Here is a 24,014-nt window from a genome sequence, read left to right on the forward strand (position 1 = left end):
CTTTGTTGTATAATCAAGTCATCTCCCGAATTACAGTATCTTCATTTTTATGTTACCCCTGATGTTTCTATTAGCCAAAATGTTAACTTTTTCTTTCTTTTCCCTCCTTGTTGTACATACACACCTCATTTCTCTTTTTCAGTGACTGTGCCATGAGCTTTGTAATCTGTTACTCTGTACCAGTTTTACTGCAATAATGAGTTGAATTCAAAACGGCCACTCCTGTCCTTTGTTTTCCCAGCAGTGTTAGAAACAGGAAACATTTCTCTTTTTTCTCATTTTAGCTATTTAAATGAATGAATTACATTTGGGTATACTCCAGACATGAGCACTAACAAACATCAGTAGCACAGCAAACCTGAAATTTGGTACATTTCTATAATAAAAAGTTTAATTTGTATTTTTTCCACGCAAAAGAATAATAAAAAAAAACATTTTAAACATTTTATACAAATGACCAGAATAGATGGCAACATGGCACTTCTTTTTGCATAAAGTACTATAACTCCTGTGACAGGAAATGAACAAAGGAGCCTGTTTTCATGTCTTTAACCTAGATATAACAGAACAAATGAAATTGTGTGAATGTCCACTGCCAGAAGGAAAAAATATTCAAAACTCCTGCCAACACTTCTTCTTTCTTCTTGCCAAGTATTTTACTCAAGGTATTGAATATTTTTTGCCATTTCCATATTCATAAATCAGGGGAAATTCTTTATATGAAAGAATATTTGAGTTTTTATTACGTCATGCTGTCAAAGGTGAAGACAGGTGAAGTTGATGACCATGTAAAGAGCTAAAGTAAAACTCACAGCAAAAAAATTATCATTTTTGAGACAATCTCTCTATGAGGGTCCAAATTAACTCCGCTTTATGAAGTAATATAAGAAGTTCAAATTAATTAATTAAGTCAAACGCAATCAGAATGTGGTAAAGCTGAAGTCAATCAGTTTTGACATTTTACATTTAAGTTCATTCTGGATTATGTTTATTGGTTAAATGTTATACCATGAAGCTGCTGCAAGGAACTTTTATCTTTTGTCGATTCTGACGGCCACGGTGGACAAAATATGACCATGGTGAAACACAGCAAACAGGTTCAGGGTCGTGCCGTACCACCAGATATAGTTTTATGACGTATCTAACCCAGATAAGTCAGAAACCAAATGGTGACAATAAATACTTCAGCTAAACAGAAATAGCCAATCTCCTCAATGATGGTCTTGTTTTCTTATGCGGGTCAAACAGAGGCATAAATATTAAATTAGGACTGTTTTTTGACCAATTAAAAGTTCCTTGGAGTCCATTTAAGTGCCATGGTTATGAGTTGGTTATTCCTACCATTCATTTGTGTCCACTCAGTTCAGAAGATGGATCCCGGTTTCCTTCCTGAGTGCCATTACAGAAATAGGATGTGCAGGATGTGTTTAACCTAGCTTAGCACAAAGACTGCAAGCGGGAGGAAACTACTAGCCTATAAAAATACACCTTTAACAACTCCGAATCCAAGAGTCAGTTGTTTTTTCACAATTTGGACAGAACTCAAATCTCCCAACAACACACTGAGCACAGGACTTTTAAAGTGATGCATGCAGTCACTGCATAAAGTGGTTTTTTGATTAACAAATATCTTCAACACAAACTGCTGCAACGTCTCCTTTTAACTATTCTTTCTCTACAGCTATTCAATGTTTCAAACATTTAAATCAGACACACTTGCAGTAGATGCTGAATTTCTGAGGCACAAACAAACCAGGGACTATGTAGGAGAAGCGTTTATTTGTGATTTTTGCTGAACTGACCATTGAAGATGAGCTGAGGATAGACAGCTATTGTCCAGCTTTACAGAGTCAACACACAACAACATCCGTCTCATCCATGCTTGTTACCATTTTTGTGGCTATTTTTTTGTTGTCACAAGAAGATTACACAACACATTCTTATACCTAAACGACTGAATAGGTCGGTTGCCAATGAGTCCCAAAGCAACATGACCGTCGCAGCGGACCAGCGAGAGGCGTACTGTGTCTTTGTCTTATGGTCGCCGTTTGGTTAGGTTCGGACAACATAACGACTTGGTTAGGTTTAGGAAACAATCTGGTGTTGAAATAAGTATGTTACATATGTAACTTAGCTCAAGGAGGTGTGCGTTACATCACATAAGTTAACTATGTTGCTTAGTTAAAATAACTCAACGTTGACTTTTGGTTTGAGACAGGACACGAACAGCGGGCATTTGACCTCCTCTAAATGTGGACTTTGTCACTGTATACCACGTCACCTGACTTCCTCCTTTGCTGCCGTAATAACTATCACAGCCACTAGAGAAAATGTTAATGTGGGTGGTAATAAGCTTCTTTAACAGTCGACCTATATGGTTGTTTTTCTGATGAGGACGGGCTGACATAACATTCACACTGAAAAACCCACCTATGAAGCTCTGTTTGGTCAATCGTTTGTCCAAGTAACGATCAGTGAGAACAGCAGCAGATCTGTTTTAATCAACAAACCAACCAGATGTCGGCAGTGATTCAGAGGTCAGGAACTGGGATCTGATTTAGTCATTTGAGAGTCATGAATTCTAAAAATAAAAATAATTTGAACATTCATCAGTTATAACAGGCAACAATTAATTGAAACATTAAAGAAAATATGCCAATGGCAGACAGTAGACTGGATTCAAACAGTAGTTTCCAGTAACAGTATGAACGACAAGCACAAATAAAGAGTTGACTGAGATGATGTCGACTCATCTGCTTATTCAGTTTGTCATGTTCTCTCAATACGTTTTAGGCTGTTAGTCATTTTCAGAGACTTGCTTCACTTATAATCATTACGTGAAGGCTGAGATATATGAACTGTGGCCTTTTTCTTTCTTCTTGTTCCTTGTCATGCAATTTAGTTGAAAAGATGGAAAAGAAAAACGATACATGAAGCAGAATTTCCCTGTGATCAGTGCCTGGGCTTTTTGTCAAAGCTTACTTTGTCTCTTCTGTTATGGAGTAGACTCAGTGCACCCGATTATTGGAGCCAAAATTTAAACTAAATCATGAATTAAAACATATTTGGCTTTTTTTTCTAGGGGCAATCGTTTTACATGAAACGAAAGACAAAAATAACAATCACATAGCTGCACAAAAACACAATATATACAATAAGATATTAACTTGTCAAGTCTTTGGAAATGTTCAAAAGTGAATGACAAAAAGAATTTGTTACTTTATTTTATTATACTTTAAGATGTTTCATTTGAACCGTGTGTTACTGAAGATGGGCCTGTGAGGTTGTGTGTGTGATGGGTCACTGATAGAGGCCACAGTTGGGGACGTCCCATACCAAACATTTGACAATACAAAATATCAGAAAGACAATTAAGAACGTCGTACAAAAACACAGCAGTTACACTTTTTCCTCGTATGTGGCCGAGTGCCTCAAATCTTTTTTTTCATTGTCTTTTGGTGCATGTGTTCTTTTCAACACTTCCTCAATTAGTTCTGATAAACCTTCTTTTAGGTTATATAATTATTATTGTCCTTATGGTTGCTGTTATTGTTGATGCTGTTATTATTACACTTTGTTTTTATTCCAGATCAGTGAAGATGTTGGGGAATAGGTTCTTTTTGATTTTTCTGTGCTGAGGGTTTTATTCTTCCTCGTACCAGCCCAACAACCGGCCGTTCGTTGCCTGTTGGTTCTCATCTTGTAGTGATTCAATGAGGTTCATGTTCATGACCGTTCTGTAGCAATAAATGTGCCATTTTTATAATGCAGTGCTTTGAAAGGCTCTTTCTTCTTGTTCTTTACAGCGTGCAGGGAAAAATGACATCCAGTGCACATTGGTGGATGTTTGAGGTAAATCTTCAATAATGCTCAGATCAACAAACACATGATGTTTTCAGACACAGTAACAGGAATAGTTCAATTTTGGAAACACACACACTAAGATTTGTTTTGTTTTTTTCTCTCTCTCTCTTTTCCAAGAGTGAACTTATGTAACTTATGAAAGGGTTAGTGTTTTTTGTCATGTAACCTTTGTATTCATGGTAACCATAATAAATCATGGTCATGGTTTGGGTAAAAAAGCACAAGATTACTTACTTTACACTATGTTATTATACATAACATTTGATTTACAGGTATGTGAGGTGAAATGAATGAACGAAGGAATTAATATTTTATTTTTGTGTTTGCTCATTTACATGAACCATCCCTCATGGAATTATTCAGACATGATGACTTACCACAAATCAGACATTCCAGCATGTTGACCCACCATCATCTAGTAGCACAATACATCAACATCTGACCAGAGTCATCATCCAACTCAACAGACCTCCCCCAAATAAAAACATTCCAGGGAATAAAAAGAACAGATACACAAACACAAAAACAGCCCCTAAGCACAGGACACAATATCCACGTCAGATCCAAACGAAACAAACCAGAACAAACAAATCAAAAAGAACATCACTGCATCCATTAGTGCCAAACTCTCTATATTTGATCCAGCTCATAAGTCAAAGGTCTTTAGTCCAAAAGAGAGGAATTTATCTATTACATGTTATTGTCCTCCTCCTGTCCAATGCTTTGGAAACATATCAGCGGTAGTTGAGAAAACAATGCTCACTTATGAAACCCTGTGGTCACCTGTCTGCTGGTGTAGCGTTTCTCACTGTTGTGTTACTGTGGTAAGACTAAGGTTATTTATTCTTAAACACATTTTTAATGTGGTTTGGTGTGTTTGCTTCTTATTTTTGGTGGTGCATGTGCAAGGTTAGCTAGCTACTAGCATTGTGTCTATAATCATCCATCTTACAACCCTCCATAAAATGCACAGGTTATGGAGCAACAGCTTCCCTGAGTTTATCCTGAAGACAGCATTCTTCCCCCACCCAGGGCGGTACGGGTTCTTACCTTAAATGCTCCTATTCACAGTTAAATGCCATGGATTACACAAAAGATTGTGGTACATATTTCAGGCTATTTTCAGCTGGTTATACAGTGATTTCCCCATCACGGAGGTGGGTATTTGTTGTACACCTGTGTATACGCACCACTGCCCCTCTGGTAACTCTTTTTAAAACCACAAATTGTCTACAGGTTAAACAAACAGCATGAACTGTATTCATAAGTGAGCTTTGGAAGTGTTAATAGGCATATTTTTCACTTTGGAGAGGGCCTGTTTGCTCCTCATTTCAGTCTCTATGCTAAACTAGGCTATATCCTGTGCACACAAGACAACATTTTTTGATTTCAAAGTTTAAGAAAAACTTATTTTTAGAGCTAAAGGGCACCACAATGCATGTTGTCCCCATGTCTGTGTGATTTCTATGGATGCTCCAGTTCTCTCCCACAATCCAAAGACATGCAGGTGAGTTGAAGATTCAAAATGTCCCGTTTTGTGTGAATGTGAGTTTGAGGTTGTGAAAACAGTTTGTCTGAATATGTATCAGTCCTGTGATAGACTGGAAACCTGTCTAGGTTGTAGCGCTGGAGGCCAAGAACATTAGTAAACAGACAAATTATTTCGGCTTTAATTAAGACCTTAAATCTCTGTTTAAATGAATTCATATTAGCCATCAAGTGTTTCAACTGCGATGGAAATCATCTTAAATCCCCTGTGATTTGCACAATAGACACCACAAACATTTTGTTTCTATGGCTCACAGAGTAAATGAAGCCCTTACTTGACACTAACCCCCTATGTTTACCTGCTTTATGTTACCAGCCTGCTGTAACAAGCCTGGACCGGTTTATACATCACGTCATGAGAATAGAGCTCCTGGTTCTTCAGTAGAAGGGATTGCCTCCTGAGCTGAGCCCAGGATGACTCTTCATTTTGACTCATCAAGGTGGGTTCATCTGTTTCTGGCTACAGGCTACAGGGATGACGTCTGCTTGTGAATATTTTCATAACATATTTTTATTAGCTGTGACTGTTCAGTCACTTACAAACTCCATGTTCCACTTGCTTGGTTGCCAACACCTCCAGCTCTACAGTAGTTTTTTTCATGCTGATGTCAGTTTACTTGATGCTGGAGAGCAAGTGGTTTAGACATCAGTCTAAAAGTCAGATGAAGGTTTTAATCAAAGCCGACAGAAGGTGATCAGGGACACGTCCAGAACATGTATGTGGCGTACGACACGTGCCAAAAGACACACCTTTTGTTTTCTATGTAAACCAATACACCTCCAGTGGTTTACTACTGTCCAGTTTTCAAATGTGCTGACACAGGTCCACTCTGCTGATGACAGTCTTTTAGCAGCCGATGGTGACTGACATCTGTTTTACTGCTGTAACATCATACTGTTGCTTTAAATACAGTTGAGCGCCTGATTTTAACTAAAAGCCTTAAGCTTTGGGTAGGCATATCCAAACTCAGTCCCAGGTCAGGACATACCGTCGACATTTTGTCGCACCCCTCGGCTTCTCATACAGACGTACAAGGTACCCTTTAGCATCAGTATTAGACTGTTAGAAAGCCATTTTGAAAATGTGGTTAACATTGAGAAGCGGTCACAGTTGGTTTGGTTAAAGCATCAAAACTACTTGGTTAGGTTTAGACAAACATCAGGGTTTGGGTTAAAATAAATACATTACATTAAGTGCCATAAATTAAGTACTTTACATAAGTGAATGTACACTTAAAATAGGTTAAAACACACACACAGGACACGAACAGCTGTCTCCTGAAGTTCCTACATTTGAGCCATCAATCAACCCCAACCTCCTCATGACGGCGACTGTGTCGCTCTGAACACTGCGTCACTTAACTTCCTCTGAGCTTTTAATATTGCTGCAGATGGATTTACATTAGAGTTAGTTGAAAGCCCGGTGCATCTCATACTGATGCCAAAGGTTACCCTGTGCGTCTGTATCAAAATGTCAGGACTTCACCACTCTGGCAGACTCATCTCAGGAGGACTTTCTGCAGACTTTTAGAGTGTTCACAGTAAGATGTGACACTGTAGTTTTTCCAACTGCTGACTAAAAGAACAAAAAGAACGTATTACCCTTCGCCAAGGTGGTTATGTTTTTGGCCCTGTCCATTTGTTTGTTGGTTGTTGGTTAGTTGGTTTGTCAGCAAGACAGCTGACCAAATTTCCACAGAATTCAGATGGAGGATGGGTCTCAGCCCAGATTGGACCCCATTAACTTTTGGTGCCAATCCAGGTTAATACCGTCCATTCTAGGATTTTTTTCTTGCTCACTTTAACATTGCAAGATAGGGTGTTTTTCAACATTTGTGTTAATTTCTCAGGGAATAACGAATGGGTCTTGATGAAAAACATTAAGGTGACTGGTATCAGGTATCACAGGGATTGGGCCTGGTCAAATTAAAGGGGACTGTTGGGCCTTGGTGGAGGTATGTGCTCTACTGAGGGCCGCTGTGAATGTGAAAAATAATTATTACAATAGGCCATAAATAATATTCAACCACATCCTGATACAAAAAATGCATAAGCCATAGAGGTGCTCAAAATGTTTTTGTTTTTTATCACTGTAGTCTTTAGGGCTGTCCATCAGCTGCTTATATCACCTTGCAGTCTCATGTCCTCACAGGCGTAGTACTTACGACTGAGGTCCACAGGTTAGGCATTTGGAGTCAGCCCAAGTTTCAAGGGATTACAAGTCATGGTTAGTTGAGAGCTTGAAGTTTAGATTTGCACTGAGGCATGACACCCTGCTTCTACTTTTACAGAGGAAAAAAGACCCATATAAATAAGTGACAGATGGAGGTCTGACCTTGTCTCCCTCATAAACACTGACCAGAGCTCTGCTGCTTTTCTTCCGACAGGTTTTTTTCCAGCGCTATTGGAACATTTTTAAAAACCTGCTTAGTCTGTGCTGAATTTTTTTCACCTGATCCTGGCAGAGGTGGTTTGTCACACATCATCAGGTGTGGCTGGTGGATGTTTTCCAGCATGGGGAAACTGATGTCATTGTACATCTTTCAGCATGTTTCTACGGCTGTCTCGATACTGTCCTGGCTAAATAGATGTTATCAGCCATAAAAAATATGAATGTGACAACTGCTTTTTTGTCTCATAATGTAACAATACTAATGTATTTGCCTGTGACCTTTACAAGAACAACGTCAGTGTCTGTACTGTGATACTGAGAGTTTTCTGTGAACTCACCTGCAGATAAGAATAAACCCAGAACAAACCATCTCTCTGTCCCTGCCGGTTTACAGTCACAGTTCCCTCATATTTGTTTCCTGATAGTATTTTTGTCCTGGTACATTGCTGAATGGAGTAGTTTGCAATGCTCCTGTTAGTTTTAGGATTATGCTTTTGTGTCTGTCATCATTCCTGAAAAATGTGCTTTCATCAGAGACACCTGGTTAAATAAAGGCTGAAGACAGAAAATCCCTCCAGGGAGGGGTCAGTCCAGTCTGAATGTGTTTATCTCTCCATGCTACTGTGGCTTTAGGGATGACAATGTCAGCATGTTGGTAGGTCCACCGCATCAGTCTGGAATATCTTGAAAACTTTTTGATGGATCGGTGTGAATATTTGTACAGCCGTTCATGGTCCCCAGAGAATGAATCCTACTGACTTTGGTGACCTCACTTTTCCCTTAGCACCACAATGACACTGACATTTGTGGGTCAGAGTTAAAGATCCCGACAACTTTTTACCCTGAAATTACCACAGTTATAAGTAACGTCCCCAGAGGAAACACTCTAACTCGGGTGATCCTCTGACTTTACCACTAGTGCCACCATGAAGGTGACTTTTTGGTACTTTATTGAACTAACTCAACAACTATTGAATGGTTTGCTGTGAAATTTAGTACAAACATTCATTGACCCCAGAGGATGAATTATAATAATTCCCTGACTTTTTATATAGCAGGATGTTTTGGTCAAAATTTCATTTTGTCTCATACTTTGGTTTACCTGCAAAATGAAAGACATTTCTCATCATCCTCATCTGTACTTTGTGTTGAATGCTATCGAGCAAATATTCAGACCATGCTCACATGCTAACCAACACAGTCCATCCATCTATCCTTTATCTGTAACCGCTTATGCTTTGTGGGGTTGTGGGGGACGGGAGCCAATCCCAGCTGACATTAGGCACGACATTGAATAGGAGACATTCACAGCCACAGGCAATTACCTGCATGCCTTTGGATTGTGGGAGGAAGCTGGAAAACCTGGAGGAAACCCACGCAGAGAACATCCAAACTCCACACAGACAGGCCTCAGCCAACTGACAGGTTCAGACCCAGTTGTGGTGAGGCATCAGTGCTAACCACAGCACCTCAGCCAACACGACAAACTAGAGGAAGAAGCTCCTCCACTTTGAAATACATCTTTCTGGACTTAATTTGGATTACAGGTGGACCAGCCAGCCAAGTGAGAAATTACCCACATAAGCACTCCAGACAGGACTAAAATCACTGATCAGGGCAGGTGATCTTAAAATCACTCTTATCCTCCAGAAAGAAACCCATTCCAATTGGGAGTAGATTTTTGAGTTGCAGAATCTGTCTCACTGTAGAAACTTAACATCTTTTGGCACTAAGTAAGTAAGAGAAAGAAAGAAAGAAAGAAAGAAACTTACAAAGCAACTTGAACAAGAGAAACAACTAATGACAAAAACAAGTCCAAAATAATCAAGAAATACCTTTGAAAATAATGCTGACTTACAGTTTAGCTTGAATTACTGAGAAAGTACATCGTCTCTGATATCTTACGTAAGATACTGTAGCAGTGTGAGTTATCAGTGCGTGAGTCAAGGTTGTGTCACCGAGACGCTCCCATCTGCAGCATGTTTCTCTCTGAACTGCAATCACACCCTGAGCGGCCAGTGACACAACACAACAAGTGCTGTGTGATTCACATCCATGGAGGAGAGAACAGATGTGTGAGATGATGAAACTAAGTCATTAACATAGAGCTTTCCCTTTTCCACCCCCCCAACACACACACACACACACACACACACACACACACACACACACACACACACACACACACACAAAACTTCTCACTGAAGCTGTACTTTTACACTGAGTGAAATATTTCATCTGAAGACTCACTTAATGGCTACCACTCCTTCATTCAGCCTACATATTTGGAAAGTCAGGAAACTTAAGGATCTGAACAAGACTTTAAAAGAAAGTTTGGCTGCAGAGCATGACTTCCTAATGACACACACATCAGCAAGTTTTACAGCTTGTGTTTATCATCATGATACAACAGACAAACATCTGTCTTTTTAATTTGCCAATATCAATATATCAATATTTAATTCAAAAGATGATTTGAATCAGAGAGTATGTTTTCATATCAGCTGAATGTAGGAAGTCAATCACTTTGTCATCATTTCTTACAGTTTGGAAGTCTGCAGTGGGAAATAGACAGTGACTGTAACCACTGACAGTCGTAGAGTGAATGCTTTGCTGTTTTTTCCAAGGACATATGAGCAGTACACCATAGTTAATGGTGTACTTGTAAAAACTCATATGGAATTTTGTGGAATCAACTTATCTTTTCTCATTTACTTCACGTAAATATACGAGTTTTATTCATTTTAAGTCGATTAAACTTAAAAACATAAAAATTTGGGAGCTTTTGAATCAGAATGATGAGTCAGATGAATGTACTGTGTGGAGCTCAGTCAACTGACAGAAATAAGTTTCCAAAGAAACACGATCAGCATATCAACAGACTTCCCAGCATGCATTATCTGAGAGTTTAAGATATCCTGAGACTCTTCTTTTTCATAGTTTGTAAGAAACAGTTGTGATGGAAACTTGCTATGTATTTATTCATGATAAGAAAAGTCATGGTTTCTTTTTTCACAGTCATAATAAAAATGCTAATCATGATAAAGTAACTAAGTTTTGAATGCAGTCTTAACCCCCCCTCACACTTCATTCCTTTAATACATTCATTCAGAGCAATTATACACATGATCATCGTACCAAGGCTGGAACAAAGTAGCTGCACTCGGGGCAGCTGATGCTGACTTAAGTGTGAAATGATTGACTCTTCAAACTGGGAAAATGAGAGAGGAAATCAAGTGTGTCTGTATTGACTGTCAGTGTGACTGAACAGTTGTTGATTCAACTTAATATCACAAGTTCATCAAACAGGCATTCTCAAGTTCAGTTCACTTTTAATCAAAAGAAGAGTTCAACCTCAGTTAAGTTAACTGAAATATTTAATGCAGCTCACACTTCTAAGTTGAAACAGCCCAATATTATTTACAATGTCTCTTGGAGTTAGACATCAACCCTGGAACATTTAAAGTCATTGTGAAAAAAATACATTAATTAGTTTGTCGTATGAAAGAAAATAAAAGAAGACATTTCAGAGAGTAGGTTAACCACTGATTTATTTAGTCAACATGTTGTTGGTTCTGTGACTTTGTTTAGGAAAGGCTCCTGTTGGCAGAAATCAGGCAGACCCGCCCCGTCATTAACCTGTTCTACATTAAAGTATGTACTTGCATTTCCTGGAGGCATTCCTTCATCACAAGTCATACGACAGAGATATGTTGGGTTTTAGTGTTCTCCATGCATCTCCCACTGACTCCAGTATAGCTGTTGCCACAGTCTGGCCCCAAAGCAAGATTCAGTGACTTAATGACCCGTCCTTTTTTAGGTTCCTTGTCAAAAACAAGGAGGTGAGGCAGGGAGAGAGAAGGGGGGTTGAAGGAAGGAGAGGGCAGATGGGTAAAGGAGGAGATCAAGGAGAAGATTTAATGTGGCTATCAATCCTTTCTCTGTGTACACCTGATACAATCTATTAATTGGTCCACATTTTCATATGAATTATGTATTTTTATTGATTAATTATGTATAGTTATTGATTTAATTGTATTAATGTATACATTTACAAAGTCAGCATCACTATACAAAATATAGACAACTATTAAGTTCCTGTAGGAATAAAATCATTATGTGTGATAGAGCAACTCAAAACACTGAATGTCACTATGAATATCATATTTTTGTGGGCTTTAAATATGAATTGAGTTTGATAAAGCCAACTAGAACTGCAACGATAAGTTGATTAATCATTTAGACAATCAAAAGAATATGAATCAATTGATCTTTAAGTCTTTCTTTTCCTTTGGAGGATGAAACCATCATCCTATGTAGACTGTGAAAAAAACAAACTTATACAGTTGCATTTCAGAGAAAAGTGTTGTGCTGAGATTGGATTGATGTGGACAAGACTGGACTTTAAAAGTGGTCAGTTTGGAAAAACAACAATGTCCATAAACCCTTCAAACACCTGCTTCTGTCCACACCCATCAAGCTCACGAGCAGGCGTGTGCATCGGTTTGAACATGATAAAGTTCCACGTGCTGCAATTCTATCAGCTCAGATTCAGACAAAGACTTCCTAAACCTTCCTCAGGTGAGTCTGACCTGCCTGTAAGCTGATACTGACACTTTCAGACAACTCATTTATATTCTAATGTATTCATTAAATTCTTTTCACAGACAGGTGTGTCTCAACAAAGTTCTTTGTACAGAACAACAATAGACATGAATGTTATATTAATCAGTGCCATTATATCAGTATATGTGTGTGTGTGAGTCCATAGTATAAGCAGCTGAATGGGTGTGTTCTGAGCTCCTGCACAGAGGAATGTGAGGCGTGGTTGTCAGTGTTGCCCAACACAAAGCACTGCTGCGTTCAGTCTGACACCTATAGCAACCAGTGCTGTTTAACCAACAGTCAGTTCTCTCAACAGGAGACGCCAGCCTCATCTGTAAGCTGTCGGTTTATGTGCAGGTGTGTTCAGACTGCTGGAAAATCTATTGTCTGATCTCATGGAATGACTTTCCTCACTATGTTGTGATCTGAGGTTTAGATTTACAGTATGTGTTCAGATATCACCTCCAGCCTGACCTTAATAATGATGAATGAAAGCATTGGTCGTACAAAAATGACCCCACCACTCAAATATGTGTTTCACTTGTTAGTTGTAACTGTCTCTCCACTCGGATGTTTGAGCTTCACTGTGCAGAATGATGACTGTGTGGTTTGTTTTCATGTTCATCTCCTGAAGGAAGCAGCTTTCTCTGTGTTCTCATTGGATCTTTGTTTAAGAAGAGAAAGTACACATTTGTGTGACATGACAAGAAGTTTGGAAGCCAACATGATCCCATATACATCTTGCAAATTTACAAAGTGTGGCACGGAAATCTCCAGTGAACGGATGCTGAGAATGGACTTCAGTGCATATCTGTAGAGTCTGGATTTTCAGTAAGAGGATAGACAAAGTAGATGTGCATTTACAAAACCTTTAACCTTTGTGAAAACAACATATCAAACACAGATTATTTTTCAAAGCTGAGTATTTCCATATGTTTAATATATCTGAAGGGGGGTCTTTAAAGGTGCACTATGTAGTTTTTGGGAAGAAATTTAATCAGAAGAGAAAGATCTTCACTGAATTTTTAAACACATGTAAACGATCTCTCTTCATTTCCGTGGCTGAATAAACTGAATAAACAAACTGACCTTAAAGGACAACACAATTTCATAATGTTTTACTTTGTATATATGTGGCGGACCCTGCCACCTTTCCAGGTTTAAACTGTTCTGGGACTTTATTTTCCTCTGAGAACAGCTTGTTTATTCACTTATGGAAAAGATAAATATTTTTGAGCTCGTATTATCATCACATACGCTACATAAATTAACTTACGTACTTAAGTTAACATAAGTCACTGTGGACTTCTGGTTTCATATGGGACATGAACAGCCATCTCCTGGGTGAAAGTCCTGATTTGGACCCATCCATCCTCCCCAAACTCCAACCCATGGGGACATCACCTGACTTCCTCCTTTGCTCCAGTCATAATTACTTACACTCACAACCTAACAATGAATGTAAACGTGGGTCATATTATGCTGTGTGTGTTTGTGTGTGTTATAAAGTTAGAAAAGTCATAAACCAAAATACTGTTTACAATAATACAAATTAAATTACACTCAATGAAAAGTCAGTGGGTCACCACAGTTAATCCTGAGGGGGTTATGAACGTCTGCACTCAAATTCATTGTTCAATAAAATTGAATAAGCTGCCATTCTGAACACAGACTCAATGGTCCAAACTTTTAACATATTATGGGGAAATATTTTGGATATAAAAACATAGCCTAGATAGATAGATAGATAGATAGATAGATAGATAGATAGATAGATAGATAGATAGATAGATAGATAGATAGATAGATAGATTAAAAAAAGAGAGGGGATGATTCAGCATTTCCAGCTCAAGTTTCTCAATAAAGATCACCAGTGACATCAGACGTGAGAACGCAAAACGCCACATGGGAGGCGAACATTCCTGAAATAGTTCAAATAGTTGCATTTTGGTGAGAGACTGGCACACTGCATCTCCAAACATGGTGATAGAGAGAGAGAGAGAGAGAGAGAGAGAGAGAGAGAGAGAGAGAGAGAGACATAGTTTCAAACTTTCTTGGACTTCCGCACTCTGAAGTAAAGTTTCCTCTCCTCTCCTGTCCTCTGCCTGTTCTTCAGCCCAGACAGGAGGCGCAGGCGGACAGGTAAAGCGACAACTATTCAGCGTACGTCAGCGGCGTCGTGCGCGCGCGCCCATTAACGCACGCAGGTGTGCGGCAGGTGTAGCTGGACCCGCCCACGAGGCGAACCCTCCTGTCAGGCGGACAGAGCAGCCTGTCAGTTCGCAGCAGAGCACCGCAGAGGCAGGGAGCGCTGACAGGTAAGAGGCTGATGATTTACCTGGACTCTTGTTGGATTTTAACCCCGCTGCACTTGTTGTCACTGACTCAGAGGCCGCTGCTGTCAGGGATTCTTGAGATTACTTTAGTGAGTTCACGGCACGTTTCTTGGAGCCGGAGTTAATCTGATCGAAGTCAGTCAAAAGTTACTGTAGTGTGGCTGAAAGGTTTTTAAAAGAGGCAGCAGCTGAGCGGACACCTGCAGGGTTAAATCACAGAAACTACTTTACACCACAACTGTCAGTAAGAACAAAGTGTAACAGCTCAGTTCAGTGTTTCATCACAATGTGTAGGGTGTTGAGTTTATGGAATGACTAATGAAGATGAGAACATAAAGAAATGTACATGATTAATGTTCATACAGCACTGAAAGTAACTAAGGACAGTAGAATCAATCTGGCAGTGTTGCCTAACTGTGATAAAGTCATTATAAATCTAATGAGTAACTAATATTAATAAACTTAATATTTTATCTTAACCAGTTGAACTAAACCAGTGTTCAAATTACTAGTGAGTACAACAATATACTGTCCACAGGGGAATATTAATATCAATGTTACAGGACATTACAAAGTGATGTGGCCAAACTAACAACAAGCAAACCAAGTCTGTCCACTGATGGAGGTTAACTGAAGAAGTTTACTCAAGTACAAATGAATGCTTTACTTGGGTATTTTCATTTTCAGCCAGTTGATACTCCCACTCAACCGCATTTTTGAGGCAAATATTGTTCTTTTTACTCCACTACATTTCTCTGTAGTTACTAGTTACTTTGCAGACTGCATGCAGCATCAGAGCCAGAGTAGCACATTTTTAAATTAATTTATTTTATCTACAATCTGATAAAATAATCAGAAAATGCTGAATATTGGATCCGATAATTGGCCATGCCAATAATCTATATAATAGGTTTGTCAGGATATCAGGTTTTCACAGCACGATTATCGCATGGGATAATTTACAATAACGATATCAGTGTCTCACTCTGGTCTGTCTGCTCTATGTTAGTCGCTGACTAGCTTGGTACTGCACCCCTAGTGTATGTAAATACTGTGTATAATGTAGTTTTACTTGTACTGTTGATACTTTTAATATCAGATACTTTAAGACTTTCACTCAAGTTATATTTGTATGGCTAGCTTTTTACTTTTACCAAAGTTATATTTGACCACAATATCTTTACTTTTACATAAGTATGACTTTTTGGTGCTTTATACAACATCTGTGTATCTGTGCTGTGTTCCTGGTTTTGCTCCCTGGGTTTCCCATGTAAGGAAATATTAATGCTTCGGCATTTTGTGATATTTTAGACAAGAGGGTGTTTCCAGCTTTTAAAAAAAGGGTTTTCCCAGTGTGGGGTAGAAGAACTGGACTGGCCTGCAGAGACCTCAGCCCCATACAACAGCTTTGGGATGAACTGGAGTAGAAAGCCTCCCCACAGGACTGGAGCCTATACAGTATATGTGAGGGATCTTGAAATCAGTTAGACCTTGGCTGAAATGAGTGTCCGCATACTTTTGGCCATTTAGAGTAGTAGAACAGATTTACTCTAAGTTATTAAATTAACCTTACAGGATGGTCCACCTCTAGGAGGAAATAACCCATAAAAACTAAATAACTCGCCATAAAGCACTATAGAAATATGACTGTTGTATTTAGTTGTCATTGTCACCCAGTTGTTCAGTTGATGCAGATGTTTCACTCAATATTACTTAAGCTTTAAACCTCCTGACAAATCTGTGCAGGACCAAACTTGTGGCAATTAAATAAGCGCTGATAATTAAACTCCTACGATGATGAAACATCTTTCTTGTGTGTGTTTGCCACTCTGAGCTCAATCAAAGGGCGAGTCCGGCTGTACTCTGCACTGTGCTCCGATAAGAGAGTCGCAGAAAGGAGACGTTATCTTTATTCCAGCTGGGCGGAGGGCCGTAATGTCATTTACACCGGCTCCACATGGAGCCACAGTGTCAGTCATTAGTAAATTATAACAATAACACTACCTGACAAGACCATGTTTGTGTGCACCTCTAACCTTGACAGGGTTACAGCCCTCATGTGTTTGGACGAAACAGCAAGTGGGGTAACTGTTCACTGATGGTGACAGTTTGCATTAATTCTCTGGCAATGATGTTTTGTAATGTAGGAAAGGTTTTCACCCGGTCGCTGTATGTCGGCTGCCAAATAGTGTCACTATTTTGATTGTTTCCTGGGAAAATCCAGAAGACTGCAGAAGTCTGAGTGCTGTTCTGGGAAATACTGTTTCACTGTTCACAGTTGTTCTTTCGTTAAATAAAAACTGATGTGGTTTCCAGTCAGTCGTGATATAAAATCGAGGAAATCTTGGAACTGTTATTGCTCCATTAATCACATTTTTAAAATATTAACAATGAATCAAATTACTTATGAGAGAGGAGTCACTTAAAAATTGCCACTTGAGCCTGACCCATACTCAGCCATTGCTGATAATAGGGAGTTATATATACCGATATACACATTTTTTGCAATGATCTCTCACAGATATGCATGTTGAAGTGTTTTAAGGGAAAAGAGTGCCCGCCCCGTGTTTCAAATACTGCACATGAAAACAGTCCTGTGGACTCGTTGAGATGTGTACGTTAGCTGACTGTCCCTATGCTGCCTTCCTGCATCCTGCATGTATAACAGTGTTGTGACGCTGTTGTCTCACTGACTTCTAAAGCAAACAGAGGAGTCAGTCATGCATGCAAGTGTTTTGGCAAAAGAATGCCAAAACCCCCGACTTCAAATTAGCTGTTAGCATCTCGAACACTTCGCCTGCGGCTCTTCTCTTTCTTTGTTCCTCCTCTTTATCTCACTGTCCATCTTTTTCTGCTCTAGTTGTCTGTTTCTCCCTCTCACTTTCTCACTCTCTCCTTCTCTTTGTCTTCTATCGTGTCTCTTGATTGTCACTTTTTTCTCTCTTCTGCTGTGCCCCCCTTTTGTTAACTTGTCTGTTTTTTCCCCCTGTTATTTCCCCGGCAACTGAATATTTTGCAATTTTTATTATTTATATTTTGAGTAATTTATATCTAGTTTTTTTTAATATAATTGATTTACCTATCACACGATGCTGATCTTCTATATCTCTAAGTCTATGTACTGCCACACCTGCTTGAAACCTGCTGCATGACCTCTACCTCCTTGGCAGTGATTTATTAGTCCTAATCATTTACACCTGACACTGGCTGTAAAAGTCATCTGGTTTGCACAGAAAAGCGTCAAAATATTTATCTCCACGTGGCGTGAGTCTGGAGGGGTTATGTGTTTGTGTTTGTTTTTGTGTATGTATGTGTGATCTGTCTGTTCTTACACACGACTGGCCCAATCAGCCACTGTTTTTGCGAACATTTATGATCATACGCGAGGACTTTTGGAGGTTGCAGTGATTTACAGTTTTTGAAAAATCTTTTTAACTGACTGCTGCCATTGACTGCTGACTCCTCACTCTTCTAAAACCGACTGGTAGTGGCCACAAGTGATCAATAACTTCTTCAGTTTACCCACAAACACACCTAGCGGTGAGGAGCACATTTCCCTGCCTCTCTTCCTCATTCTTTTTTCTCTCCTCTCATACATTCCCACATTTCCTCATACCTCTCTTTCACTTTAACCCTGACCACTCACATCTCGTTTCTCTTTATTTCTTCACACCTCTTGCATTTCCTTTGGTCATTGCAGTCTTTCCTCCTGTCACTCTTTTAAATTCAAATAATCTCTATCTGCAGGACATGAAGACTTCGGACAGCAAATTTTATTTTCTGACAGTGGATAGTGTCCAACAATGTATCTGTTTATCGTCCTCCAGCTCTCTCTCCCACACTGACACACACCCTCTTTCTCTCTTTAATGTGTTTTAATGGGGCTGCATTCTTTGCCTTGACTCCGGCCCAGTTAACCAACCAGACCGACCAGAAAACATGACTGTTCTCTCTCACAGTTTTGCCCAGCACACACCCACCTCTCTCTCTCTGTGTCTCTCTCTCTCTTTCTCTATCTCTGTGTGTGTGTGTGTGTGTGAGTGAGTGGGGAGGTGAAAGAGAGATACACACACACACACACAGTCTCTCACACACACTTGCCAATAGAGACATGTAAAAGGTGTGAGTGATCATGTATGCCAATGGATAGGGTATTTTCTTCTTAGCCCTGAGTAGCAGAATTTTTGATGCACTGTCTATACACAACCCAGGTTTCAGTATTATTACTGTGCAACAAGTTAACATTTTTCTAGATACAACATTTTAGAAACTATGTGGTTCTAGATGCTTGCTGCTGACACTGACTTTTTTGCAGAATTGCCAAACTCGCTAACTGAAGCTAGCGAGCTAATTGCTAACTTACAATCCAGCCAGGAACATGCTGTCACTGGTCAGTCACAATAGCACTCAGAGTCTCTCTCTATTTTATCTGTTACATAGTTCAATAAAATAAAGAGTTACTGAAGGGGTCAAAATCTCTCTCAGCTAACAAGCTTCCTAGCTGATGGCGCAGCAAGGACTGGGTTGCACCAGCTAGTCATAAGTCTTTCCTTAGTTCTTAGTAACTACTAGTTTCAAACTAGTAAATAACTGAATCAGATTGCTGTGGTACTTAAGAATGTCCCAGCTTGTAGGCCTAACAGTCTGCCCACACAGGATGCTTTTGTAGTGCGTGGCAGTTGCGTTGCTGAGCTGCTCACTCATGTGTTTGTGGTCACATTGGCAGCGTTGCTGCTGCAGCGCGGCTCCTGTCTGCCCTCTCTGTTTGATGATGATGTGATTTTCCTTTACCCCCGTTCAAAGAGCGAGAAAGAGGGAGGGGGAAAGAGAGGGAGGGAGGGAGAAAAGGATAACGAGAGTGCACAGGAAAAGTTGCTGCTGCTCTTCACCTGTAGTGTGTACTCACTTCATGTCTGTGATATATTCTGCAGATACAGACATTAAAACTGTAGTGAAACGCTGGTATGATATCGATATTTTAGCCGAGAACCACATGCGTGTCGCGGTAAAGATGGGCGAGGATCCAAATCTCTAGATGAAGCGCCACTGCAGCCTCGCTTAACACCGCCTGAGAAGCCTTACTCCTCAGTCTTAATGGGTCATATATTAGCACTAATGTTAGTTCTGTCAGTTAGCTAATTCAGTTAACAGTATGCAGTAACACTTTGAAGATAATATATGTGATGCAACCCGTTCTAACTTAATTTGTAAAGCTCCACTGGCTAAAGACTTGCATCATAACTCGGTTAAGTTTAAACTGTGGGACATATGGTGCAGCCGGTTTCAGGTCTTAAAGCGTCATATTGTTGCCAGGGTTACATGCATTACCCATAGATATATTAAGAAAAACTGGGTACAGTGTATGAGGCAGGCCCCCAGTCATCGCTATAAAAGTTGCTCATTTGATAAGTAAAACTTACATTAATATAAAAGAAATGCATTCAGATACAGTTCAAAGCCAGTCAACACTTAGGTGGAATGCTAATTAAAAATCAGCATGAGGATGATGTTTTAAAGAACGAGAATTACACAATTCATATGAAGCAACACAAGAATACTGAAAATTGGCACAGTTATATCTGCTGCTATTCAGACAGAAAGTAAGGGGTTAATTATTCCAGTTTATTAGGGCTCTATAATTGACACTTTCGATAAATGATGTCATTGTTTTCTGAAAGCTTCTCTCTGTCTGTGTGTGTGTGTGTGTGTGTGTGTGTGTGTGTGTGTGTGTGTGACCATGGGTGTGTGTGTGTTCCCATCTACCGAAACCTCCACCAGCTTAGCATTTAGTTATGTCATAAAAGTAGAATGATGATCTCAGGCTTGGCTTTAACAAACACGCATACTGTACACGTCTGATGTCAAAAATGTGAACGGTTGTGACTTGTTGTGCCCCGTCACCTCGTTGATAGACTATATATTCAGACAGACATACACATACTTCGACAAATAAACACTTCTACTTCTGTGGTATCTTGGAAACGAAGCTGATCATGTTTTTCTCTGAACACTGAAGATCCTTACAAACCTCAGACATCCCTTAAATACAGAATATATATCTATATAATGCAGCACTTTGGATCCATGCACACTAAAGTTTTTATATATTTAGTGTCATTCCTTTAATCTTGACAGTAAACATTTTTCACATATGTTCAATATGAATACTTAACTAAACCGTGATCCAGAGACAGGAGTAGTTTTCACTTCAAGGGATCAAAAAAGTGCACAGTCACTGACATTTTCTCACTATGACACAAAGACAAGTGTGTGTTATCACGTCGCAGTGTACTTCCATTGCCGTGTGATGCGTTTTTGTTCAGGGTGTTGTCTGTCTGTGTGTCTGTCAGCTGTCCGGATGGCTTACAAGGAGAGAAATATGTCTGTGTCTGTTTGCCTTTATTCTCTTCTCTCCGTTCCTTTCATGTTTGCAGAAGAGATCACAGACATACAGTAGATTCCAGTACTATGAAAACCATTAGACCTGCTCTCTGTGGAGCTCGGAGATGAATAATAGTAATAATAATGATAATTGCATGTTCTAAGTCCCTAATGTGAAATCTTAAAAATAATGAGCAGTACAATTGTTATTTTCTTAAAGAGACTGAAGTCCTAAATTTTCAGTTAGGTTTTAAGCACTTGTTCAAAGGGGATTTTGCTCTTATGACAGTTTCTAATAACAATGCTTAATGGACATGTAAATTATATCACCTTATCTTAATGTAAATGTGTTCCAGTGGTGGATCCAGTGGTCACAAGTGTCTGAAATGACATGAAGTGTGGTATGGTAATAGATAATTCCTGTTTTCTAAAGGCCAAAACCAACAGGGTTTCAGTGGTCACTGAGGATATGGCTGTTTTGACACTGTTCACTCCCTCTGCCCGTTTGTAGGTCTCAGTTTGAAGGAATTAAAGCAGGAACATGATCTTGGCTCTATAAAGTATTAAGCCTGTGTCGCCTCAAAGTTTTACTGAACAAGCCGTCTATTGTATGCCACATTCATTTCTATTATGATATAAATGTCAAGACGTCTGGTATGAGGAACACCCCGAGGTGGCATCTGGCACCCATCAATCATTAACGCAATGGAATTCATGTATAGCAGTAGAAAGTTCCCATAAACCTCAAAAAAACAAAAACAAAACCCATCTCTGTGTGGTTCATTAGTCACTGCGCTCCATGGTACAACCCTGACGTCAAACTGCTGTTTCTATATTCTAAAGGGACAATTGTCAAAATCAGTTTGAGATTTATTTTCTGTTGATTATCAGCAGTAATAAAATGTTTAGCTGAATACTTTAGTACTAATGACTGTACACACACACACCTACTACTAATGGTTTTCTAAAAATTAACCTAATTGATTAACTAACCAATTTTAGGATCAATTTATGTAGAAAAGGTAATGAATGAAAATGATGTAATCAAAGAAAGAGAAAAATAAAAGGTTTTGCAACACATGTTGAGTAAATGTAAGTGTAAATCTAAAGCAACACAGCTAGATAAAGTATTAGCATGGAGCTTGCTTTCACGCTATATGACAAAAAAACAGCACTTGAAGCTTTTTATTAGCTTGGATGCTGAATTGTTAGCATGAAGCTTGCTACTGTATAAATCAGCATAGTGAAGACTAAAGGGTTAGCGAGCTTGCTATCACAATATAATGAATGACATTTTTAGTTGGGGCTTAGTATAACTCAACACAGCGAATGCTAAAGTGTTAGCATTGAGCTTGCTGTAAATCTACTGAGGTAAATGGCTAAAGTGTGATGCATTGAAAAGTAATGGGCACTCCTTGATCCAACATTATAGCTTAAATTAGATGCCACAGTTGTCAAGAGCCATCATGCCAGCATACCATGGCCTTTTTCTGACACTTTCAGTAATAAGAGGAAATCACTTTTTGTTTTCTCACGATGACGGGTTGATTTACTCATAATTTCGAGATAAAGAAGCTGGTTTTAACCACACGTGATCTCAAGATAACGGCATTAAAGTAATATTTGGAAGCATGGCTTTTGTTCTCAGCTTCCTTATGAAGTCCACACAACAAATGCTACAGTTCTAGCATGTATGAATGCTAAATTGATATGCTGAAGCGTCCTGACGCTAAAAATACTTCAAATTGTTATGGAGCTTCTAAAACCTTAGATGCTGAATGCTAAGTTGTTAACATGAAGCTCTGGGCTCAGTGCCCTGATAGTGTTGGTATTTATTCTTTCACCTGAGAACAGCTATTTCATTTCACAGAGAGGATGTTACTGCACACACTGTGTCTGGTATCACTCAACATCCTGAACCGTATAGTGTTTACATGACTTCGATCACTCATCACAGTAGACTATACTGGTACCATGAGGCCCACTGTGACTCATCAAAAGGGTTGTGTGGGTCACATGATGTGTGGATGGTTTTCTTTTCTCAGACTGTGGATAAACTTGGTAAAGAACATCCTGAAAACACGATCTGTTGCAGCCAGCGTCGCACATGGCGATATCATTCGGACATGTAGCAGAAGCACACACAATTCTGACTGAGTGTGCTGGAATGTTGCAGACAATGAATCACGGGTAGGAAGGTGGCAGGTATTTTAGCAATGAGGGTGTGAGGCTGGAATGGAAGGTAACACACACGCAAAACTGTTTGGAATGGTAACATCACACACTTGAACATTTCCATTTGTCTGTCAGTCTGTCTGTCTGTCTGTCTCTCTGTCTGTGTGATGACATGGCCGACTAACCCTTCTGTATAGGACTTCTTGTTAACTGTGATGTTTGTTGTGGCCATAACATTGTGCTGTTGTGTATTTCAGTTATCAGTTTTTAATACAGGCAGGGGAAGGGAGGATGTTGGTATGTCCTTATCTAATCTGATAAACAGCTCTGGCAGAAATATACCTTTCACTGATATTCCTCCTGCAGGGATCGCATTGCAATGATGTAATGTGTGTGAAGTGTTTTGACTGCCTAGAAATAGTAGTCCTTTGTTGAGACATATTCAGCCTTTAATGAAAACTGACAAAAAGGCATAGACATGACTTTGTTGACAGTTGTCGATAATAGCAGTTCACTGAATGACACACTGTGTGAGATGAGCTGTGTGAGTACAATCAAACCACAGTCTGTGAAGAGGATATTAATGTTGAGGCCTATCAGATTGTGTGGTGAATACCGGGTTAATTGTAGCAGTGATAATATAAATAGGAGAAAATACAAGTAAAGACAGGTTGTCATCTTGCATCATCCATTTGTTCTTCTCTCATGTTGAG

The 24,014-nt window shown here is 39.3% G+C and overlaps 1 protein-coding gene across 1 annotated transcript in view; it reads left to right on the forward strand.

The window, feature by feature from the left end:
- The first annotated feature begins 14,557 nt into the window (after positions 1-14,557).
- The window catches only part of LOC141006446 (uncharacterized), a 55,917-nt gene continuing 46,460 nt past the window's right edge, over positions 14,558-24,014 (forward strand). The window contains exon 1 of the mRNA XM_073478657.1: positions 14,558-14,727. The gene's annotated coding sequence lies outside the window, so the exon portion shown is untranslated. The remainder of the gene's footprint in view (positions 14,728-24,014) is intronic.

This window comes from Pagrus major, chromosome 12, assembly GCF_040436345.1.
Source record: "Pagrus major chromosome 12, Pma_NU_1.0".
Lineage (NCBI taxonomy): Eukaryota > Metazoa > Chordata > Actinopteri > Spariformes > Sparidae > Pagrus > Pagrus major.